Here is a 19,365-nt window from a genome sequence, read left to right as displayed (position 1 = left end):
CCTCCCCTCTTCCCCAGTACCATTCACTCTGTCCTCAGCAATTATCAATGACAAAATATTCATAACATACTGTCCCTATCACTTTTGAGAATCTGGCTCATATTTCACAGTCACTGAAGATGGATTATTCCCAGATTGACAGTGTGAATAGCAGATCCCAAAGATTGGAGATTCTGTACAATTAAGGAGGAGGAAAGTTGGGGGAAGAGAAAGGATTTCATTCAAGCCCTCTATCAGATGGTCTGGGTTCTAGCAGGTTGGATATTGATAGCAAAGAAGAAAAAAAAATTAAGGGAATTAATATGATGCTAGATGGATCTGAATAGCAACAATAGCAATAAGTAATAGCTTACATTCATATAGTGTAATAGGGGATACAAAGTATTTTCCTCTTAACAGTTCTGTGAGGTAAGTAAAGCAAATATTACTAAACCCATTTTATCAATGAGGAATCTGAAATTTAGTAAAGTAAAATGAAATACCCATAGAACAGAAAAGTAGTAAAGCTCTATCACCACCTAGCCACTGTTAAAAGAAGACATATGAGAAGATACCTCCCCCACTTCTTTGCAGAGGTGGGGGACCACTGATGTGGAACCCTGCATACTAATAGTGGCATTTTTTGCCATGTTGGTTCTTTTTACTGAACTTTTCTTTCTTCCTCTTTTTTCTTCTTTACTCAAATGGCTCACAGGAGTAAGGTGAATGTTTGGATACAGTAAAAAATATGGGTAATATAAAACAAAATAGCAATAAAATTTTATTTTAAAAATATTTATAGCAACACTTTTCTTGTAGTAAACAGCTTGAAATAAAAGAGATGCCCATCAGTTGAGGAACAGATGAATAGATCAGGTATGTGAACGTAATGAAATATTTTTGTACTATAAGAAAAGATGGAAAAGGTGGATTAAAAGAAACCTGGAAAATGTGTTTGAACTGATATAGAGGGAAATGAGCAGAACCAGAAAAGTAATTTATATAATGACTATAATATAAAGGAAAACAACTTAGAAAGGTTCAAGAAATGATTTTTTTTTCAGTCACAGTTCCACAAAACATTGATGATCAAGCAACTTCCCACCTATTGGCAGGGAAACAGTGGATTGTAAATGCAGTCTGACATTTTCAGACACATCTAATATATGAATTTGTTTTTGATTGATTATACTTATTTGTTATAATTGATGGTTCTTGGGGAGGGAGTATTATGAAGAGTGTTAAAAGAAAAGAAACATTAATGAAATATCTAAAAAATACTCAGAAGTTCATAAAAGGGAAACATACAAGCAAGAAAATGTTGATATTGTATTAAATTTAATGTACAGTTAAAAAAAAAAAAGGTAAGTTTGCCCAGTGGATAGAGCACCAGGCCTGGAGTCAGGAGGACCTGAGTTCAAATCCAGCCTCACATATTTGACACACACTAGCTGTACAACCATGGGCAAAGGACTTAACCCCAATTGTCTCCCCTCCCAATTTCTTGTACAAAATTATTTTATTTATTCTCTCTATATTACTTTTATCTTTCTTAAATTCAAAATTTTTTAAAGAATATCTAAAAATAACTTGACAACCAAATCACACCTAATTGTCTTTCCTTTGTCTCAAGAATTTTAAAGCTTTTTTTCTCCTTGTCCTTTTAGTTCTATCTATTGGTTTCACCAAATTGCTTTACTTAGCAATTTACTCTATCAATACGTTGTACCTACCATCGCCTTTTACTTCTCTTTTCATGTTTACTTTGTCTTCAGAACTACTGGCACCTTTTTCTTCTCTCTTAATCCTTTTCTTGAAGTCCCTATTCCTCAATCTACCTCAATCCTGATTCTTTTCCTTCAGCCACTTTTCTCACAAAAACTAGGAGTAAAATCAGAAACTGGAGGGTTTCCTCCTCCAAATTTTCTGGACATGGTGATTGTTCTCTTGCAAATTTTCTTCAATTTCTCCCAAATTTCTCCTTGCCAAAATCAATCTCTGGCCCATTTCATAAATCCATATTCTCTGAATCACCTTTGCAATTTAGCTCAAATCCTTCTCTAATCTACTGATCTTTCTCTCCTGGCCCACTTCTATTGAAGTTGGAAATAAAAAAGCCAACTTCTTCTACCCATTATTTCTTGTTCTGCCCTCTAGAGCCAGGGAGGATAAATTTAATCAGTTAGGAAAGAGAAGGACTAGGCTTGATGGCAGAGATTCAAAGACAGACTTAGAGAAATTAACAAGTATTTATTTAGAACCTACCATGTGTCAAGCACTGCAATGGTTTGCCATTTCCTTCTCCAGCTCATTTTACAGATGAGGCAACTGAGGCAAACAGGGTTAAGTGTCTTGCCCAGGGTCGCACAGTTAGTAAGTTTCTGAGGCCAGATTTGTACTCAGGAAAATGAGTTTTCCTGACTCTAGGCCCAGCACTCTATCCACTGTGCCACCTACCTGTCTCTCGTATTACACATGAGTAAACTGAAGCACAGAGAGGATATTTGCCACACAAATCGCAAGTAGCAAAAGAGAGAGTGGAACCCAGACCTTCTGACCCAGAATCTAGTGTTCATTTCCCTAAGCTGTGCTGCCTCTTGGTACCTCTTATAAAATGGGCCATAGAATGTGAGAGCTAGCTTCCTTCTAAGATTTCCTCAGAAATCAAAGGATTGTGGAATCACAGATTTAGAACAAGGAGGGACCTTAGCAGTCATCCAATCCAGCCTCTTTGGTTCATGGATGAAACCACTGAAGATCAGAGCAAATGACTTAGAATCATAAACTAAGAGCTAGAAGGGACATCCAAGGCCATCTTGTCCTACTCCTTTATTATATAAATGAGGAAAGTATCAATCAACTAGCAAGCATGTATTCATTGCTTCTTCTGTGTCTGGCCCTATGCTAGCCTCTCGGGGTACCAATATAAGGAATGAAATTCCCTATTCACAAGGAGTTTACATACCAAGAGAGAATACAAGCAGCTGTATAAGTATATACAGAATAAATAGAAAAATAATAAATACAAAGAGAATAGATATAATAATAAATATAATTTGGGAGGGAGAGAGAGGGCACTAGCTATTATAGAATCAGGGAAGGCTTCATGCAGAAGTGGATGATGGACTGGAGTCTTGAAATAAGAGAAAGATTCAGTGATGCAGGAGTGAGGAGGACATGTGTTCTGATAATGGAGGACACCAGTGCAAGGGGATATAGACAGGAGGATAAAGTATTGTATTTGAGGAACAAAGAAAGTACACTTTGGCTGGATCACAGAGTACCAGACAGGGAATAATGTTCAATGAGGCTAAAAATACAGGTTGGAGCCAGGATGTGAAAAGCTTTAAAACTAAACAGTGTTTTTTTTTTTCCCTAGAAGCAACAGGGAACCATTTGACATGGATGGAGAAGGAAAATGACATGATCGACTCTGCTGTTAAGAAAAATCACTTTGGTAGTCATGTGCAAGATGTACTGGTGTGGGGAGAAACCTGAAGCAGAAAGACCAATAAGGAGGCTTTTGCAGTAAATGTAGGCAAGAGGCGATAAGGTCCTGAACCAAAGTGGCAGCTGTGTGAGTAAAGAGAAGGGCTTGGATATAAGAGATGTTTTGCTGGTAGAAATGGCAAGATTTGGCAACTAAATAGATCTGTGAGGTGAGGGAAAATAAAAAGACCAGAATGACATCATAAGTAGAGATAATGAATAGAAGATAATGTCAAGGGATTGAGATTAAGAAAAAGGAAAAAGAGGAAGTTTACAAACCTTGAAGATTAAAAGAATGTAGTACCTTTGACAGAAAAATAGGGAAGTTTGGAGGGGAAAGTTTTGAGGTAAAATTAACAAGTTCAGTTTTGGACATGTTGAGTTCAAGATCTTTCTGGGACAGTCACTTTGAAATGGCCAATAGTTGGGTTTGTGGATCTACGGATGAATAACAGACTACTGATGAATATAGAGATCTGTGATAGTTAAATCCATGGGAGCTGATGAGATTACAGAGAAAGTGTGGAGAGAAAAGAGATGAGGGCCTAAAACTAAATATTAGAAACACCCATAGTTAGGGGGTGGGATATGAAATATTAGCCAGCAAAAGAAATCAAGAAGTTATCAGGGAGGTAAGAACTAGGAGATAAGGATGGTCTAGTGTCAAATGTAGTAATTAGATTAAGAAAGATAAGAACAGAGGGGAAAACCTTAAAATTTAACAAGTAAAATATTGTTAACAACTTTTGAAAGAACACTTGTTTCAGTAATGAAGTTGAAAACCAAATTGCAAAGAACTGAGAAAGTACTGAGAAGAGAAGAGGAGAAGGCTGTAAGTATAAATAGTTTTTTCAAGATGTTTGGTTGAGAAAGTGAGGCGAGATATAAGACTTTAATGGGATATAAATGTGCATATGTGTACATGTATGTGTGTGTATATATATGTATGTATTGTGTATGTATATAGAGAGAGGGGGAAGGGAGAGGGAAAGGAAAAGGAAAAGAAATGGAGGGAGAGAAAGGGACAGAGAGGGAGAGGGCTTGAAAGGATGGTAGGGTCTAGTAAGTTGTTTTATGAATAGGAGAGATGATGTTTGGAGATAGTAGAGAAAGAACAAGTGGATAGGAGAGGTTGAAGATTGAAGAGAGAAAAGGGCAGAGATGATTGATGTTGCAATCTGAAGAAGACAGGAGGGGGTTTGATTAAGTGCACATAAGGAAAAGTTGGCCTTGGCAAAGAGAAAAGTCATTTTATTGACCGAAACTGGGAGAAAGGCATAATGAGTAGAGGATAATGTCATGGGATTGAGATTTTAAAAATGGAAAAAGAGGAAGCTCATATCTAATGTCCTCCATTTTCTCAGTAAACTAAGAGTTGAAGTACTCAGTTGAAAATGAGAAAGGAAGGGGAAATGTGGTTGTGTTGAAGAGGGAAGAGGTTTGTAATAGCTTCTGTGGGTAATGAGATATACAATCAATAAAGGAGGGGAAAGGACACCTTTCCTGCAGTGAGAACCCACTTGAAGTTGGATAACATTCATTTACAATATACACGGTCAGCATGAGTATATGAAGGGTTAATTATGAAATCAGGAAGATCTTCCCTGTTCATGAGAATATAGACTTACTGGGGCCCTTTTGTCTTTTGAATCAATCAGGATGATTGATAGGTTAGTTTTCTTCCTTGAAAGCCTGGCCTGCTTCCTTGGAACAAAACAGAACCTTTGCAGAAGTTTGGAAACAGATAAATGTATTCTGGTCAAAGCAGGATGTTCTTCCTATCTCATAGGCTTGGCCGGCCCTTGAGGAAGGAAGATAATAGCTCTGCTGGTCAAGCAAGCAGCTGACTTAATGTCTTCTTTGTTTAAAACTGTATATAAGTCTTCACTGGGAAAGTGGTCTTTGGAATCTCACCTGTAGAGAGAATGCTTTGCCTGGGACCTTTTCCAGTCAGGACTCTGTGAACTGGGTTCCCCCAGCTAGAAATCCAGATGTTGGTGCTTCCCTGATTTGGTGATGTATGTCTTTATTACTGTAGTTGTGATTGGAATTATTATTTTTGTTTTTCTACTGCTATGCTTGTGAAACTTATTGTCCTTGTCTAACTCACTATCCTATAATTAATAAAGTTCTTGTAACTTTAGAAGTGTGAATGTGCTTATTATACCTCGCAAATCTCGAAACCATTACAATACAGTATATCAAGTTAAGTGACTTACCCAAGGTCACACAGGTGGTAAGCATCAAGTATGGGATTTGAACTCAGTTCCTCTGACTACAAATTCAATGGTAATCTACCTCAACCCCCTCAGTTTCCAGTGTGACTCAGTGGGACTATTTGATCACTGCCACTTTTCCAGCCACAAAACCTTAGAGATAAATCCCTTAACCTCTCCACACCTAAATTTCTTCATTTGTAAAATGCACAGTCCCTGCCTCGTGGGGTTGTTATGAAGAAAAACACTTTGTAATCCCTAATGCACTGCAGAAATGCAAGTGATTCCTGTTGTCATTAGTGGTTGAGCCAAGATCAGAACCTTCATTCTCCTCTATGTATATTTTCTGTTTGTTTGGGTTTTTTCCTACTCTACTCCACTGCCTTCTTCTGTCTTTCCTGGAAGCTTGGAACCCTGACATTGACTGAGTGACAAGAACAAAAATAATGATAAATGAGCTGGAGCTTCAGCACAGCCTCATCTGGATCCTCGTTGGCATGGAGAATTGCTAAATGACAAGTGTCTGTGGGCCAACTCCATCAATTAGTGCTACTGGTCTTGTGACTGGTGTGGCTGCCTAGAAGAATTTCTTGTCCCAATGGTCCTGCTTTTCTCTTAGTAAACTTACCTGTATTTCTTCATTTGAAAAGGAAAGTCAAATATATATCTCCAAACTGCCATTCTTGACAATAGTATCAGAAACAATCAGAAGTATGATAAACCCTCCAGGAGCCAAGCTCTGATTTCATCATTTCTACTGGGCTTTGTGGAAAATATCCAGTTACTTGGTTTGAGACAGGATCATTTATCATAAAATCACCATTGGTTAATGGTTCAGCTCTGCTGGGCTTGGCACGCCTCACATATTTTCTCCACTCTCAAATGTCATGTAGAATGGCCACCGCTTGGCCACCTTTCCTGGTGTTGGGAGGCTGAGCTCAGTGGTGGAAAATTCAGACTTTTGGCTCAATCATAAGGAGTGACCATAGTCACTCCTTCTTCCTTTGAATGTTTATTCTGTATCTTGAGGGGAGCAGCACATAACCAATATTCAGACTCTTTAAACATTTGAACACCACAGGAAATATGTGTGTACCATATTCCACACAGGCTCCTAACTGCTATGGAAGTTCAAAAGCAAAATCCATACCCAATGAGACTGAAGGAAATATGAACCCTCAGACCACCACAGCCGAGTTGCCCCAAGTTTTCTGAAGCCTCATTTGGCCATTTGATGGCTCTCCCATACCCAGTAGACCAGCAGCTCAACAAAATATGGACCAGTGGGACAATGATACCCCAGCAATGAAATCAGCCTGAACCTCTTAATCTTCCACAAACCAGTATAGGCAAGGAAACTCCAAAGCTTCTCTCTGGTGTGCAACCCAAGCTGATTTCCTCTGTCCTTGCACCTGTGGCTAACATCAGTAACTCTTGCTGCCAGCCTACAGAGGGTTAGGTACGTTCACATTCAAAGGAACCCATGTAGACACTGTCTTATTACACAAACATTTTATTACTTTTCTACTATTCATCCATTCTGTGCTACCTCTATTTCTGGGGCAGCTGGGTGGCACAGTGAATATAGCACTGGCCCTTGGGTCAGGAGGACCTGGGTTCAAATCTGACCTCAGACACTTGACACTTACTAGTTGTATGGCCCTGGACAAGTCACTTAACCCCAATTACTTCAAACATCCAGGGCCATCTCCAGTCATCCTGATGTATATCTAGTCAATGGGCCTTGATAGCTCTGGAAGAGAGAGTGAGTCTGGTGGCTTTGCACAGCCCTCCCTCACTTAAATTCAATTCACTGGAAATCATGACATCGCCTCCCAATAGCATAGTCCTCTTCAAGAAAAAAGACGTACAACAACTTCTATTTCCACCACCCAACCTGTAATGCAAAAAACCCACTAAGCAAGAATCATCAAGGGGGGCACCAAGTTCTTTCTCCACCCAAGAATCCTACTCTCTTTTTTCTAAACTCAGAACTTAGATCACTTCTCATCTCTCTCTGCCACCACCTTTCCTTTCTGGACTGGGTTCTTGCCACCTAACTTAGTACCCAAGGGAGAAGATGTGGGCTCTTTCCTTTTCCTCTTTGCCATAGAAGCACACTTCATGGTGGCAGAGTAGCTTATTATGAAGGGAAGGAAATAGTTTACTATTATATAGTCCATACTCCAAAGAGATCAAAGAAAGGAGGAAAAAAGAACCATAGGTACAAAAATATTTGCAGCAGTTCTTTTTGTGTTGGCAAAGAACTGGAAATTAAGGGGGTGCTCATTAACTGGGAAATGGATGAACACATTATGGTATGTGAATATAATGGAATAGTATGCCATAAGAAATGAAAAAATGGATAGTTTCAAAGAAAATTGGAAAGACCTCTGTGAACTAATGAAGAGTGGAGTGAGCAGAACTAAGAGAATAATTTGTATGATGGCAACAAAAATACACTTTGAAAGACTTTAAAACTCTGCTCATTGTAATGATAAGTCATGAGTCCAAAAGTCAGATGATTAAATGTGCCACGCACCTCCTTCCAGAGAAATGATGGCATTATGCAGATACATAATGGGGGGTATAATTTTGGATGCTGCCAATATGGCAATTTGTTTTGCTGTACTGTGAATATTTATGAGGGTCTTTTTTTGTTTTCTCTTATTGTATATTTGAGAAGAGAAGAGAGTAAGAGGGAGAGATAATAAACATTCACAAAACATTTTTTTAAATTAGAATTTTTAACATTAGAATTTATTATGACCTTATTAAAAAAATATATTTTTCAATACTGGTTTTAAAGCTATGTGTGAGAACTCCCCTTGTTGATACAGAATGTGACTCTTCCCTTAGAAATATGATTTCATAAGTTTCAGTAGCCAAAAATATTCATCACCAGGCAGCCAGTCCTTTGGTGATGAGCTTCTCTGAACTAAGCCAGACTATCATCAAGTGCCAGATATACGGTCCATCACCAAACCTGTACTGAAGCCTTTCTAGCTTGATATGACCTACCAGACCTTATAATTGGCCTTTAGGATGCCTGGGTCACTTTTGGACCACAATGAGACATTGGAGGAGGATTTTAGTGAAGGATGGGGAAGGCATATAGGCAGAACTAGCATGGGATCAATGGGGCTTCCACCCACCAGATACTGATATCAAGAGGGAAGGGGAGGCAATATACTTCCTCCCCATGGTGGCCACCATCCCTGAACCTCACCTAAAGGCATCGTTACAACCCATGGCACAGAGGCTCCTCTAGATGTCCCATCACCTTGCCCTTTCTCCTACATCTATCTTTCCCCATAACTCTGGCAAAGGCAAGAACCATACCAGCTCCTCCTCCAGCTCAAGTGTTTCCACAGCCGGAGTCTCTTCTGAATTGCTGCTACCACACGACCTCTACCTCACTACTTTCCTTATCGTCTGTTTTTGCCCTTGGTGAAAAGTTTTCTAGTTATAAATCCCTACATATAGGGAAATAAAGTATTAAACAAAGCAAAATTTTGAGAGGGTATTACACAGGGTCTTATAAGAAACTAGGTCTATAGGTAGGTGGGTAATACAATGGATAGAGCACTGAGCCTGAAATCAGGAAGATCTGAGTTCAAATCCAGCTTCAGACACTTAGCAGCTGTGTAACCCTGGTCAAGTTATTTATCTGTCCCAGTTTCCTCGTCTGTAAAATGGGAATAATAGCCTCTACCTCACAGGGTTGTTGTGAGAATCAAATAAGATAATAAATGTAATGCCCTTAACACACAGTCTGGTACATAGTAGGTGCTTAATAAATGCTGCTCCCATTCTTCTTCCACCTTCCCTTTTACTGGTTCCCCTTCTCTTGTCTGAGTCTGCTCTTTTTTTCAGATCTATTCTCCAAAATCAGCCCTACTCAAGTTTTTCCTCTGGATCCTCTTGGAAGTCGTCCCTTCCCTTTAAAAGGGAAGCAAAAATTAATCCTACTCCTTCTTCCCCCAACTCTTCACAGATCCCAAGACTAGGCAATGGGGAGGTGAATGGACTTCATGAGGTTCAAATAAAGTTCACCCCCTATTGTGAAGGACTTCCTGGTTTGGGAATCAGAGGGTTCTAATGCTGACTCTGCTACTTACTATGAGATCTGGGAGTAATGGGTGACTTCTCTAACTCCCTAATATACATCAGCATTGCCTACTTCACAAATACAAGACACCTGATTATACAAAGTATTGAACAAAAGGCCTGAGGGGTCTATTAACCACTTTGCTACACCTATATGGTATGCTTTAAAGTTTGGAAACTTAGCTTAGGAGAGTTCATTGTATGTAAGGTATGTGCTTAAACCATGGGAAGACTTAGTGGCATCTTGGAAAGGGAATGTCTCTGTGATTATTCCTTAAGTTTATAAGTGGTGAGAAGCCCAGATTTCCCACAGCAAAAAAAAATTTATGGGTGCAAAAGTAAACAAGTCACCTGTAAAGTCCATCATAACCTGAGGGGAACCTCTTCCCATTACTTCATCCCCTCAACCAATTAGAATGCTCACAGAGCCTAACACAGAGATTTGGGAAAGAGATAACAGATAAAACCTTGATTCCACACCAGCTAAAACTGTTTTTTGGGGGGGCAACTAGGTGGCGCAGTGGATAGAGCACCGACTCTGGAGTCAGGAGGGCCTGAGTTCAAACAGCCTCAGATACTTGACACTTACTAGCTGTGTGACCCTGGGCAAGTCACTTAACCCCAATTGCCTCACTTAAAAAAATTTTTTTTTAAAACTGTTTTTTTTTAATAATTACTATTGCTATTTGATATAAGTTTGGGCTAAGTATATTATTATTGTATTCATATTATACCAGTATAGGATTGACCAAGTGTCTCCTAACTTCTGATGGTCTCAGACCATGTGGTAGAGAAATCAGGGAGACAGCCTTGGCATGCCAGTTAGCACTAGGAGGAGAAAAGCCCCCAAATACCCATGCCATCTGACAGAGAGACAGCATGTGGTCTCAAGGAGATACAAGAGAACTCAGAAGACCTAGACGATCCAGAAGATCTCTAAACCCCAAAAAAGTATAATGGAATCTTCCAAGGGTTTTTAATGCTCTTTTTTGATACAGGTGGGTCATTATACATTGATCAAAGCTAATTGGTTAGCATCATTCAATTCCATTGCTTGACATGATTTGAAGTTGGTTTACATTGAAATTAACCCTACATGTGACATTAGGGAAAAGAATGGAAAAGACCATCACTGAAGGTGCTCAAGACAGAGTGAATTTTCAATACATTATTGTCTACTTTAAATTATTGTGGCTTTAATAATAAATATTTGAAAGTGAACATAGTTGTACTTTGTTCTGATAGTGCCAAAACAAGGCTGGGGGAAAATATAGAGTAGCTACAAAGTTGCTAGAAAATTTTCCTAAAATGGTCATTTGTTGCTATTTAAATGATTTTAATAATCATTTCTCTGAAATAAAACAAGTTTTTAAATATTTTTTAAATTTTTTAACATTTTAAAAATATTTCTGCTTAAAATGTATTCTATTTATCAACAATATAAGAAAAAACAAACCAAGCTAGAAATTGCAGCTACAGAATTTAAAATTGAATTTAGTAAAAATGGTCAACTAGTAGGGCCAAGATGGGTTGGCATGTAGTTTTCAAGTTGCTACTCTGGGAAGGGATGGGTTGGGATGACATGGCATGGAACACATATCCTGTGTTATAGGTACATTTTTTTTCTTGCTCTTCTTCTTGTGGTTTGGCAAAGAGAAAAGCTTCCATTAATTTTTTGCAAGATCTTATTTAATGATTGACATTCTTGAAGAATTCTGTTTACTTAGAACTGCATTGCAGTTGAGATCAACTAATATCCAGAAAGCACAAAAAATAATCAAATGTACTATAAAGGCTCTGGAAATTGTATAGATTGGTACTGGAAAGCATGAATCTAAGTTGAACATTTGATTTAGTTTGATAAATTTAAAGATATCCCATTTAATAAAAATAATAAATTAAATGCTCTTCCTAGGAGTATGTCACTAGAAAATATAATTCAACAACTGAACTTAGACATTTTATCAGACAGAAATAAAGATAATTTTAATCATTTTGATTTATTAGAATTTGATTTATTAGAATTTATTTATTGACCTTATGAAGAACTAACTTTACTGCCAATAAATATATATATATATATATATATATATATATATAATTTAAGTGACATTTTAAAATATGAAGTTGATTTGAATGATTTTCAGGATTTTGTAGATAATAATTAGAATCAAACTATGTTCCAATCCCTACAACTATACAAAAAGATAGAGATTTAGCCCTATTACAATCAGTAGCTTTGAACCTGAAAGAGATTTTAGTTTAATAAAAAATAATTTGTATGAAAATGAGAGATAGTTTAACAGTAGATGACATCAGTTTGAATAACAATAAATGTATTGGGAAAAGAGTTACTAGATTGAAATGCAACTCCATTTGTCAAATAATGGTTGAATTACAAGAGTAGGTTGGCTGTGAATACAAGAGTTTGGTGAAAACCAACAAGACCATTTTATGAGAATCACCTGGCAATATAGAGAATTGTGAGAAAATAATGGGATTTGGCAGATACTCAAAGGCTCACCTGGAGATTAATCTAAACTGATTGTATTAAGTGAGAGTGATTGACTTTGCTGATTAGCCTACTTCAAGTTAATTAGATTGTAACCACAGCTGGCTAGCCCTTAAGAAGGTATTGTTCTGAGAAGCTAAGAACTTTGAACTCAACATGAGGCCACCTTCAAGTCCAGTGAACCAGTGGATTTGGATGACACCTACCAATCAGCTTGAAGCAGTGTGTAAGGACCACCTCTGCTCCAAACCTATAAAAAGCTTCCACACTCAGTTTGAGAGGAGTTCATGGTTAAAACAGGCTCATGGCAGAGGACTTGAGGAAGAACCAGACCAGGCTGGAACTCTAGGCTAGATAGGCCTTTTCTTAACTCCATGGGTTCTTTTTTTTTTCTAATACCTAGTATGCTTTAATAAATGCTTAATGCCCAAAGACTGGTGCTAAAGCTTCTAATTTAAGGTGACCACACATTTAGATTTTAAACACAGAATTCACAATAAATAGCATTGTCTATATTATTATTGTTTATAAATTGTATACCACACATCCTTTATAATCAAGAAAATTCATAATAAACTTATGTACATCTACATTGGCATCCTGGGTGGGGTGGAAAGCCAGGGGTTAAACATTTACTTACCAGCACACCACTGCTCTAAGCCCAGCTACTCACTGTGCCACCTACCACCATAAGTCTGCTGCTAATAACCCATGGCAGCCTTTCAGATATTTGACAATATTAATCACATAAACCCCCAAACTTCTTTTCCCCAGGCCAAACATCCCCAGTTTCTTTGGCCTCTCCTCCTAGAAGAGGCCAAATCTCTACACCGTTCTGGAGCATTCAGGCCAACATTGAAGAAGATTTAATTTACTTCTACCTCATCAGTTTCCTTGGACCATTCTCCCCACTCCACTGCAGTTACCAAACATTTATAGACAACTTGTTTTATGAGGTGTGGGAAACAATAGAGGGCAGAAAGGGTCAAGCAATATTCCTCTGCTATAATGGAGAACAGATCTATTGCAAGAGATTAAGGAAATTCCTTGAAAAAAAATAACATAAGAGGAAGCTCATGACTTCTAGCATTTTTATGGCTGAAACACATAAATTGCAGTCTTTAAATCCAATCCCCATTTTTAAAATTTCTAACTTTATTGGATCTCTCAGAGCTAAAGTCAGCTTTAAAATATGGCTTCAGGGAGGAATTTGGTGGGAGATGGAGTAACGGTCATAAAGAGGCTGTGTTTGCCCAGGCAGGGCTCTCTTGCTTCCAAATTGATCTTCAGGTTTTTTATTCATGTATTTATTTAGCTTGAACTCCAAGATGACAGTTGAGAGTTTCAGCAACATAATTCATTTAGATGGTGTGGAAAAACTATTGAAAGGGGTTCCAGAATGAGTGACTACAGATACTTTTTGATCTCTAGAGCCATATGGGGAACTCCCAGGGGTGGAAAGTCTCTCCACCAAAGCAGATGAATGATTCTTCTGTAAATGAGAGTTTCCTGGGCCACTGAGGAGTTTAGTGATTTGTCCAATATCATGCTGCCTATATGTGCTGGCACTTATGGCTTAAACTCTGGTCTTCTTGGTTCCAGGGTCTGACATCTACCCACTGTGCCATGCTGCCCTTCAGTAATTGTTTGCTGAGTTCACTGATGGCTGGGTGAAGTGAAAAATCCAAAAGACCACAAGCCAGAAGACAGGCTTTCTATTCCTCATTGGCCCCAGTGGTCTCTGATATCCCTTCCCATTCTCCAATTCTGGGATTCTGATTCTGCCAAGTGGGGCCTCAATTTCCTCCTCTTATGGCATGAGAGTTATAGGGGAAGGGGGAGGTTGGACTAGTGGTCCCCACAGTTCCTTCTGACTCTGGCAGTCTATGATTCACAAAACACCACTCACAGAGATCTGACCTTCTCTTGTCCTATCAGAAACCCCACAGGATTAGCATCATGAAGGCAATTATTGAGGCTGAATAGTTTGAGCCTAATGATGCGTTATCCATGCATGGCTCTTGAAGCCACTTAAAGATCCATTAAGAGTAACTTTGCTCTAACTAGGTGCTTTTGGGCTGCAGGATTCTGTCGGAAATAATTGTATCTGTCAAGTGAGCCTAATTCACAAGCATCAAATTGCTAAACAAAAAGGCAGTGTGTTTCCCCATCTGAGCTATATCATGGAGCATGTGTAATGTTTTCTCCCTAAATACAACCTGCTGCAGGGGCCAAGAGCTGATGACTCAATAGACAGAAAGAAAAGACCCCTTTCAGAACCAACATTTTATTATAGAGATGAATATCCTTCACAGAGAGAAGAACTGACTCCAAGAGAGTTTTTTTTTAATTAACAAAACTTTGGATCTCTTGACTTGAGAACTGCAAGGGACTTTAGAGATTGTGTAGGCCAGCCAACCCACTTTGTTTTGTAAATGAGAAAACTAAGGCCCTTAGGAGATTCGTGGCTTCTCTGAGGTAACACAGGCAAGGCAGGATTGGGACTGAGGTCTTCTGAATCCAAATTCAGTGCTCTGTCTGCTGGATCACTCTGCTCTCCTGTCATGTGGCCTGCTGGACAGTTTGCTGGCTAGGATAGGGAAGCATGAAGGATTGTGAAGGAGATAGTACAATCTTTTAAATTAAACCATATTTCATAAGTCCTCAGACCAAGTCCAAGTTGTTGGTCCTGAGGCAAAAGATAGACTTATAGAAGATTATTCAAAGATGAAGAAGTAACTAGTACAGCTCTCCTAATGAATAAGAAACTGAGGAAAGATTTCTGAGGTTCACATCTCTACCTGGTAATATTTTAAATCTTTAAGTATAGTTTGCTGGTGAGCAGGAGTTCTTAACCTTCTTGTATGTGTCCCAGACCCCTCTGACAGTCAGTTCCATGAAGCCTATACAGCACTTCTCAGAGTAATGTTTAAATGCATAAAAGAAAATAAATAGGATTGCAAAGGAAACCAATTATATTGAATTAAAGTTATCAAAATATTTTTAGGTCAAGCTCACAAACCCAGGTTAAGATCTCCCCTAGTAGTGGAAAGGACATAGGATGAGGAATTAGATGATATAGGCTTGTGTTCTGCTTCCACCATTCACTGGCTAAGTGACTTTTGAAATCACTTACCAGTCATGAGGCCAGCAAGATGGAAGACTAGATATTGATTCTGACAACATCTCAAACCTCTCCAAAGTAGAAATTCTGCACCAAAGATAAAGCAACTGAAGTTGTTTCTGTGGTCTTGGGCAATGGTGTCAAATATATTGACAATAAAAATTTAACATTATCTATTTTGTATTTTATTTTTATTTAGTTAAACATTTCCTAATTACATTTTAATTTGGTTTGGGATACCCTTGGGAGTTTTGCTAGCTACTTGTGGCTAGACAGTCAGTTTGACAACTGTGGCTAGGGTACCAAGAATTCAAGTGAAGGTGAAGGTTGCATGAACCAATGTCTAAATCATGTTTACCATACTCCCAGGAGCAAGTTTGTATTAGCCATTCAACCCATAGCCTGGCAACAAAATGCAGCCCCACATCCTGACCACCCATACCCCTTTCCAATGCAATAGAGGTCTAAGTTCTAATCCGCAGAAATTTACTGAGGCCACAAAAACACCAATGTGGCAGCACTCTGTACCATTGGGCCAGAGAACTGAGAGACAGAGGGAACAGGACAGGAGATCATGTCAGGGGGTTGAGGTAAAAGGTTAGCTGTATGGTATTTCACTAAGCCTGAGAGAAAGAACCCAGCATCCAACTGAGGTCAGCTTTATCCCCTCAAAAGTCATTTGGGATTGAGACCTAGGCTGGTACACTGTGGAATTCCCACTGTGTAAGAAGAGATCCAACCCCAAGGAAAACTATCATCAGAGGAGAGAGAGTTAGAACATGAACAATAGGGGAAAGTGAGGGGTGGGGAATAAAATTACTGAAGATCTCAAGAGAAAGAAAACTCAAAAACCTTGAGCATAAACAGGGGAAATATCACCTTCAGACCTAGTAAACAAGTTCAGGTATCCATGAATAAATACTGCAAAAAGGGGAAAATCATTCAAACACCTGATAAGGCAGAGGCCCTGTAGAGATAAAAACATGGAACCACAACACATTGTTCCCGAAGTGCTTATAAGACAAATGAGAATTGTGAGAGCAGAATTTATGACCTACACAGCAGAAATAATTGGCAGAACAGAAAAACTTTGTATTGACAAGTCTCACAAATGAAACAAAAGAGAAAACAACTGATTGGGAATGCAGAAACCTGGAAGAACAGTCTGGAATATGAGAAATAAAAAGCAATAACTTTAAAAGAAAATGTACTGGGCAGCTAGGTGGCGCAGTGGATAAAGCACTGGCCCTGGATTCAGGAGTACCTGGGTTCAAATCCGGCCTCAGACACTTGACACTTACCAGCTGTGTGACCCTGGGCAAGTCACTTAACCCCCATTGCCCCGCAAAAAAAAAAAAAGAAAAAAAAAAAAAAAAAAAGAAAATGTACTCTCTCTGCAAGCAAAACATATTGCTCTCAAAGACAAGATGCATAAAGACAACCTAAAGAATATCAACTCTGAAAAATAAATTAACAAAGAACCCACAAAGGTTATAGCAGAAAGCTTTACACCAACTGTCAACTCTGAAAAACAAGTTACCAAAGAGTTCACAGAGGTTATAGCAAAAAGCTTTACAACAACTGTCAACTCTGAAAAATAAAATAAAATATCAAAGATATCATAGAGGTAATAGGCAAAAAGCCTTCTTTATTCCAGACATGCATGCCAGGACCTGGTCTAGGACCAAGAAGACCCATGGCAATGAGGCTAAGCCTTGATATATATAGTTGTGGCTAGAAAAAAAGAATCAAGCAGTGAGGTGCAACAATGAATCAGCAGCAAGGGGCAACAATGTGGCAAGTTTGCCTCATGACAAAAAGTTTATTCAGAGCAAGGCTTCGTGACCCAAGTGTGATTCCTATAAGTGCTTACCCACACTCAGAGACCACCAGGGCTGGTTTAAACTAATTTTGTGATTTAGCTGCAGCCAAGTTTCATCCAAAGGCTAAGTGCAAAGGTCTGTTGTTATGTCAAACTCAGGGTACAGCTTGCTTGCTGGGCCTTAGCTCTAGAGTGAGCCATCCTGTCCAAACTATACACTAAAGGTGTGAGTTCAAAGATTATGCCTCCAAAAGGAAAGAAAAATCTTCTTTACAGGAGATTAGTGTCTGAATCAGGTATCTTGCCACTAGAAGGCCCCTGTCAAAGTATACATACTTTAATCTAGGAAAAATGTTCATATTTATTCCACTATTAGTATCTACTAAAATTCTGCCATTTGGGTTAGTCAGACAAGCTAGTAATCACCTTGAATAGCAAAGAACAAGCCTATAAAACATAGTCTTATACCACAACACTCCTTTGGCTTTCTGATGCATCCTATGAACCCTTTGCTCAGAATAATATTTTTAAATGAATAAAAGATACAACAAATTACAAAGGAAACTAATTTTAGTGAAGTAAAGTTTTCAAGATATTTTTAAAGAACAAGTTCAGGTTAAAAGCCCCTGTAAAGATGAATGGCACCAGGGCAGCTAGGTGACGCCATGGATAGAGCACCAGCCCTGGCCTCAGACACTTGACACTTACTAGCTGTGTGACCCTGGGCAAGTCACTTGCCTCACAAAAAAATGAATGGTACCCAAAACAGTTATGTTTTGATGATAGAAAAAAAGTTGAGGACAAGTCTGTGTAGGGTGCCAACTAAAGAAGGAAGGCAAAGGTGGACAGCCAGAATATTTCAGAGGCAGATTCCATACCCCCTTTAAGTTTTCTCGTTGAGTTTTCTAGCTACCAGGACTCAACCCTAGTTTAGAATTTTTACCAGAGGTAAATAAAGGCTCATTCTAGTGTAGCATGTCCTTGTTAGAGGGCACAATTGTCAGCCAACCCCAAAGGCTTCTTCTCAAAGTGAAAAATGAACAGAAGAGGAAGAACTTAAGTGTTTCATTTATACAACAAAAACCAACCCCACGGTGAAAAGGTCCATCAGATTAGTTATTTGTCTTTAGTTCAATTCCATTATCAAGCATTTACTAATCACCTACTTTATTCAAAGCATTATCCTGGGGATATATAAAAATTAAAAATGAAACAATCTCTGCCCTAAAGTGGCTTACAAATACAACATATACAAAGGAGATACAAATTTATGCAAATTTCAAGAGTGAGAAAACATTAACTGGGAGAATGGGGAAAAGCCTTGTGTAGGCATCGGGGAAAGAAATAAAATTATAATCCAACAAAATTCAACCCTACACATTTACTGATTGTTATTACTGAATTTGGCCAAACTGTTTGGTCTATAGAGGCAAGCAGAATCAAAATGATGATACAAAATCATTCCATTGTTCTACTGTATTATGGTGGCATGATCTCCATCCCAGTTATCTAAGCTTATATCCCTAAAATCATCTGTGCCTCTTCCCTCTCTTGTCCACTATATCTTCAATCCATTGTCAGGACCATCAATTATGTCTCTGCCATATCTCTCACATACCTCCAAAATTCCCTTATTTATATGGAGGGTACTGATGGAGGGTTAACAGAGAAATTAAGATGGAGTCCTTATCAACCAGAGGGTTAGAGTCCTTATCAACAAACACTATCAACAGAAGCCTAAGGAAACTGTAGCTAGGAATTAATAATCCTAGATAACAGGAAACAGAAATTGTACCTAGAAACCAAATCTTAAAGCAAAGAGATATCATAAACAGAGAGACTCTTGGGATGTGACAAATCTAAACATGTTTTAGGACCACTCCCAGAAGGACAAGATGTGTCCTTAAGTTCACCTTATGACATTTAAAACCCCAAAACACACTTCTAGTGAGAAAGGTACCTGCCTTGGAAACATCTTAGCACCCCAAGAATTCCAAAATAGGATATGAACCTCCCACAAAGAGGAGATTAAGATAATGAAGAAGTATTTTTCACCATAAATATAACCATTTCCATCTCCCAAACTGAGACAACTTTCTCTTTGGGATGTTCT

This window comes from Dromiciops gliroides, chromosome 3 (genome assembly GCF_019393635.1).
Source record: "Dromiciops gliroides isolate mDroGli1 chromosome 3, mDroGli1.pri, whole genome shotgun sequence".
Taxonomy (NCBI): Eukaryota; Metazoa; Chordata; class Mammalia; order Microbiotheria; family Microbiotheriidae; genus Dromiciops; species Dromiciops gliroides.
This window is presented reverse-complemented; position numbering follows the sequence as displayed.